This window comes from Petaurus breviceps, unplaced genomic scaffold (assembly GCF_028583685.1).
Source record: "Petaurus breviceps papuanus isolate PSGF00001 unplaced genomic scaffold, PetGlider_PUasm1.0 76, whole genome shotgun sequence".
Classification (NCBI taxonomy): Eukaryota; Metazoa; Chordata; class Mammalia; order Diprotodontia; family Petauridae; genus Petaurus; species Petaurus breviceps.
In genome coordinates, this window is record NW_027186473.1 from 23,428,844 (window position 1) to 23,435,840 (window position 6,997).

The window sequence follows — 6,997 nt, forward strand, 5'->3', positions numbered from 1 at the left end:
CTTCACTTTGTCGGATTTATTAGCAGTTATATTATTATAATTATTATTATGCTATTTTGCACAATATCTTATAATTAATGTTTTAATTGCCTCTTCCTTGGTGGTGAATTCACCATTTTCATTTTTGATGCTGGTAAATTGGGTTTCTTCCCTCTTTTTAAGAAATCAAATTAACCAAAGGCTTATCTGTTTTATTGTTTCCCCCCCATGAAATCAGCTCTTAGTTTTATTGATTAGCATACTAATTTTCTTAATTTCAATTTTATTAAAATCGCTTTTGATTTTCAGAATTTCTAATTTGGTATTTAGTTGGGCATTCTAATTTGTTCTTTTTCTAGTTTTTTTAGTTGCATGCCCAGTTCCTTGAACTCACCTTTCTCTATTTTTATTCATGTAAGCAATTAGAGATATAAAAATTCCTTTTCTGCATCACAAAAGTTTTGGTCTGTTGTCTCATTAGTGTCATTCTCTTGGACAAAGTTTTTGATTGTTTCTATGACATTTCTATGTTTGACTCATTAATTCTTTAGGATTAGATTATTTAGTTTCTGATTAATTTTAGTCTATTTCTCCATGGCCCTTTACTATATGTAAATGTTTATTGCATCACGGTCTGAAAAAGATGCATTTAATAATTTTGCCTTTCTGCATTCAATCATGAGGTGAGTTCATGATTAACCTTTGTGTAGGTATCATGTTCTACTGAGTAAAAGGTATATTCTTTTATATTCCCATTCAATTTTCTCCAGAGGTCTACCATATCAAACTTTTCTATGATTCTATTTATCTCCTTAATGTTTTTCTTGTTTGTTTTGTGATTAGATTTATCTAGTTCTGAAAGGGGAGGTTGAGGTCCCCTTCTAGTATAATTTTGCTGTCTGTTTCTTTCTAATACTTGCTTAACTTTTCTTCTAAGACTTTTTTTTTTAAAGCAATTGGGGTTAAGTAACTTGATTAAGGTTACACTGCCAGTTATTTCTGGGTCTTCTAAGACTTTGATGCTATATCTCTTTGTGTAGATATATTTAGTATTGATATTAATCCATTGTCAATGGTACCTTTTAGCAGGAGGTAGTTTCCTTCCTTTTCCCTCTAATTGGATCAATTTTTGCTAATGTTTCATCTGAGATCAGGATTAATACCCTTTATTTTTTTTACTTTAGCTGAGGAATAATGTATTCTACTCTAGCCTTTTACCTTTATTCTTTGTGTATCTCTCTATTTCAAATATGTTTCTTATAAATAACATATTGCAATATTATGGTTTTTAATTAACTTTGCTACATCCTTCCATTTTATGGAAGATTTCATCCCATTCACATCAAAATTATAATCTTGCAATATACATTTAGATCTATTTAGATCAATTTGGGGAATGGCTGAACAAATTGTGGTATATGAATTATATATGAATGGAATGCCATTGTACTATAAGAAATGACAAGAATGTTGACTTCAGAAAAATGGAAGGACTTAAATCAATTGAAACTGAGTAAAGAGAGCAGAACCAAGAGAACTTTGTACATGGTAACAGCAACATTGTGTGATGACTAAATTTGATAAACTTAGCTCTTTTCAGCAATGCAAGGAGGTAAGATAATTTCAAAAGTCTCACCTCCAGAGAAACAACTATGGAGTCTGAATGCAGATCAAAGCATACTATTTAAAGGCTATTTGCTGTTGTTCTTTCTTGTGATTCCTCACATTGGTTCTAATTCTTCTTTACAACATGACTACTGTTAATTTTTTTTACATTTTTCCTAATCTTTTTTGCTGTTTTGTTTTGTTTTGTCTATTTACTGGGCAGTCTGTCTTCTATAGCCAAGTATACTATCCTGTTTTTCTAATACTATTTCTGGAGAATTTTTATAGGATTATTGTAGGTGAAGTTGGAAGAGTCTTGGCCTGTCTTTTCATTTTTCTAGACTATATGGGGAAAAAATCATTTTTTTAAGTTTCTAAAGTGTTTGAAAATGGGTTGTGTTGAAAGAAACACAGAAGAATAAACACTCTTGTCATCACCCAGTATGTGTCTGACAATTTCAAGCAGGAGCTTAAGTGAACAATTTCCAAGCTGTGGGATGATTAAAGCATTGCTGAGTCAGCATGGAAGGCAGGGGAAGAGAAGTGGAAATACAGAAGGTGCAAAGTATCATGTACTTCAAAGAAGGAAGGATTCATGGGGCCAGCATTGTGGATGGAAAGATAGGTTGGACAGGACAGTCACTACATTTTCTCTTTTAAATTTATTCTTCACATAACTCAACTCATAAAAAAAGAATTTATCAAGAACCAACTAATGTATCAGGTATTAAGCTAGCTACTAGGGATATAAAGACAAAAGAAAACACCCCTTGCCCTCAAGGAGCTTATATTCTTCTAGGGAAAGCAAAATACAGATATAAGTGAATATGTATATATATATATATATATATATATATATATATATATATATATATATACATATGTGTGTGTGTTTTCTCTCTCTCTCCCCTTCTCTCTGATTTCATTTTTGTAAGAAACTCCTCAAGGGAGAAGCTCTTTCAAACAAAAGGGATAGCAATTGCTCTGCATTTTAATAGTCTTAGAGAGTTGTCAGGGTAATGTGAAGTTAAATGACTTCTCCCATGTTAGATAGCCAGTATGTGCCAGATGTAGTCCTTGAACCCTAGCTTTTTTTCCTCATTCTGAGACTAGTTTTGTACCATGATGCAACACAAGCTCTCATAGTTTCCAAGAATGCAACCACATAAACAGAAGGTAAAGTTTAAACAATCTCCTGGTAAAATGCGGAATATATGAAAGCAAAATGTAGCTAACTTGTTCCCTCATTAATGAAATGAAAGAAGTGGAGATAATGATTCCTAAAAATCATTTAGTCTCTAAGATTCTATGACTTTAGTTTGGTCCACTACTAACCTTAATAACGTTTCTGGACAATCTCATTGGAAAATTGGGCCAAGTAACTTGTATATGCCACCAGAGAATCTCATAAGTTCTTAGAGGAATGAGAGATGAGTCTACAAGATTGGCGAATAAATCTGAAAAACAAAACAAAACATGTTGCTCAGTCTTTTCCCATCGCATCCAACTCTTCTTCAACCCCTCCAGCATTTTCCTGATATATACTAGAATGGTTTGTTATTTCCTTTTCCAGCTCATTTTATAGATGAGGAACTGAGGCAAACAGGGTTAAATGACTTGCTCAGGTTCACACAGCAAGAGAGTGAGGCTGGCTTTGAACTCTGCAAGATAAATCTTCTGGACCACAAGCCTAGGATTATATCTACTGCACCACCAATTTCCAAACTATTCGATTAAATACTTTCCCTAAATATATTAAAAGCTTATAAGGGGTCTTGAATGAATGCCCAAGAATTTCATAATTACGTCTTCACTAAAAAGATAATAATTCATTCCATATATAACAAAGATAGGGATAGGTATGGGAACTGAATTTGTGTTTACATTACCATTTGAAGCTCGTGGTGAGGAATCCCTCTAAGTCTCTGCAGCTGATCATCCTAGATAGGTGCCTAGAAAATTGAGAAGTCATATGCCATGCCCCAGGTCACATTTTGTCTGTATAAGAAACAGAACTCAAATCAAGTGTTCCTGGCTTCAAATACAGCTCTTTATCCAATATAACCCATTGCCTCTCAACAACAGAAAGAAGGCATTATGCCAGACTTTTAACATAGATTCACAGTCTGTCCTTACTTCTCTTGGAAATCTTTGCTATAAGCCCAAATCTAATCAGTTTGTCAAAATAGAGTATAAAGTAGTAAATAGTTGCAGCCAAGTAGTAGTTTGGGATGTAAAATATCATCAGAAAACCAAGAGTTATTATAAATTGATAGAGAGGTGCCTCCATGAGGCTAGCTGATTTATGTTGAGTAAAAATTGATAAAAATCAGTTGGTGAAAATATTTCACAATATGACATGTTTTGTAGTTTCTAGAGTATAAAACTACCTCAGAAACCTGTGCAAATTGGTCTTTGTTTTGTCAAAAATGGACATCTCCTGAGACGATAGAATACCTTATTGGTTATCAAGATAACAAATTCTGCAGAACTATTTAATCCTGGGGCTGGTGTCTCAAATCTAGCAATATGTCATGTGGAAAATAGACATACATGCATAGCTCATCTGCTCTTCATTTGGGAGTCAAATAGGCTCTTATTGTATAAAAATGTACACATATAGACACATCACTTTTCTGAGAAGCAAGAGTGCAGGTCAGAGGAACAACAAATCATTGAGGAATGCAGGCACTATTCTATGCATTATTTTAGGCTTGAAAACTTAACTTACTTGGCAAGTGGGGCTAAGTGGATTTCTGAGATGGCAGAGGGAGGTCTGCAGAACAGTTGACTTTCATGAGGTGAAAACTGGTTATATCTTTAATTCTACTAACTAAAATATCTTATAACTTATACATTGTATATGTATAACCATCTCTCTTGACATACATTTATCATATATGTATATATCTATATATACACACAGAGAGTAAGATAAAGAAAAGTATAGCTATTTTAAGCATGAGGTAAATAACTTGATTTTCACACCACATTTAAATGAATAAAACCATGCGAATTAAAAGAAAAAGAGAAGCAGACATGGCTACTAGAGTTATACTTGGACACAATGCCACACAATGCGATAGTGGGCCCTCGATATATGTATGAAGAAAATATTGCAGAGTCATTCAACAAATACTTACTATCATGTGTGTATTTTTGAGCCACAAAATTTTTATATAATTTAATTTTAGAATAGAAAAAATATTGTCATGGACAAGACAATACAAATACTGGAGTACTAAAGATGAATAAAAAACTAATATTTAATGACAAAAATAATTTTTTAATAGAAAAGTCCTTTATTTTGTAGGCTGAATGTAGGAATGAGTGTAGGCACTGAACTAGTGACACTGCTCTAGTCACTTAATTACTGAGAATTTCCAATATCTTAAAAGACAATAAATAATTTAATCTAAACTCATATCTTCCTCTATCTTTCTTGTCCTTTGCATCTCCTTCCTTTTGGTCTCACCTGGCATTGTTCTACATGGCTTTGGCAAATGCTTCAACATAACCCTTATTTGTCACATCTACAGCTTCAATTGGTAAACCAAACTAACTCATAAGTGGGCCAAACTGTCCTGAGGCTAAGGTGCACTGAACATACTTTATGCCTGCTGAAACTGAGGAGAGGTCAATGTGTTCTGATCTCTTCTGCAGTCTGTGGAAGAGATTCTCCAGAGGGAACATAAGGCAGCAAATGCTCTTGGACTTCAGCATTGGCCAGAAAGGAGCCATAATCTCTGGAGTTAGTACAATGGCCAAGTCAACTTGCTGTCTGCCTCCTGCCCCAGATGGCACGTTCATAGCAGCTAAAATATTCTGAAGATCACTCAGTTGAATGCGCTAGGTTGGCTTTATTGCTGTGCTGGTTCCATTACCTGAACTCAGTGCATGGCTTGGATCAGTTGTAGAGGCAATTGCTTGAGCACTGGGTGCTGGTGTAGCATGAGCAGAAGAAGAGGTGGAAGATGGGGTTAAAGAAGCTGACTGGCTCCGGGAACTTGATGAAGAGCTGCTCATTGGAGTAAGCTAGCCAGACCAGGACCTGTCAGTGCACCAAGCCCACCAAGTCCTCCCAAGCCAGTTGATCCAATAAGTTGCATGGGCTGGTTATGACTCATGTTACCCAAAAGACTCTGCAAACCACCTTTACCTCCAAATGCTGAAAGTTCATAGCCTCCACTTCTGTTTGCACCCAAAGCTCCTGGCAAAGGTGGATTATTCAAATATTCATTTATGTTTCTGCAATGTTCTTCATCTTTCTCAGTCTTAGGCTCCTGCATCCAAAAGAAGAGTCACTTTGATCCTGCCTTAAACTTCAGTACATATACTCTACCAATAGTGCACAGAGGTACTCACTTAAATTCACAGTCATCAGGAAAAATAATTGTCATCTTCTATGTTCCCAGAAGTCCTATCCTTCCAATAGAAATGAATGAGGGATCATCAGTTTGCGGAATGTATACAAGCCCTTTCCATTTGTAGTGACTTTCAATGACTTTTTTTTTCCTGTCCAAAACTCCACCAAGTATTTGCTGGATGAGCCCCGGAAGAATGGGACTAGGCTTGAAAACAAAGCACCTGAAGTCATTCTGGGGCCTGGGGTGTGGACCCCAGCTGAACCAATGAGTGACAAAAATAATTTTTAATTCTAAAAAAAATACAGAAAGCCATTTTCTTAAGAAGTCTAAATGAGCACATGTGACCTGAATAATTTAATTAAATCAATGGGAATAGAATTCTTAAAAAAAAAATGAGGGAGTGAGGAAATGAGGAAATGCATATCTGGACATGCCAAGGTAGAGAATTATTCCAGAATTATGGAAATTCTCAAATGGACATGGAATACTTCAATATAACTTTTCTCTATTTCACTTTATGATATAGTCAGAAATGTATCCAAGAGATGGAGCCTGAATACACTTAGAGGTCAATCAAAATCACCTGACTTAAAATTGATTGAAAATGCTTGGAATACAATTTAGGATAGACTTGGGAAAATGGATGATTTGGGCAGCTAGATAATGCAATGGATAGAGTGCTAGCCCTGGAATCAGAGGGCCCTGAGTTCAAATCTCACATCAGACACTTGACACTTAATATCAGTGTGACTATGGGCAAGTCACTTAGCCCTGATTGCCTTGTGAAAAATGAATGATTTATCAGTGGTAAAATTGATATGTAATATGACAAAATCTGGTTTCATGGTACAAGATTAATGTGTCAAAATTTTGTGAATACAGCATCCAATTATTTAAAAATAGTGATTATATGAAAAAGAGGGAATATACCGTAACAAGCTTTTTTTTGAAGATATAGAAATTATAAGGTTTATTCTGTATCAGTAAATCAAATTATTTCATGTTCTCAAGAAATTCATATAACACCCATTGCAGTGCATACTATA

General features: G+C 34.8%; 1 pseudogene; it reads right to left on the reverse strand.

The window, feature by feature from the left end:
• Positions 1-4,994: 4,994 nt before the first annotated feature.
• LOC138174750 (proteasomal ubiquitin receptor ADRM1 pseudogene) lies at positions 4,995-6,181 on the reverse strand (annotated as a pseudogene).
• Between the last annotated feature and the right edge of the window lie 816 nt (positions 6,182-6,997).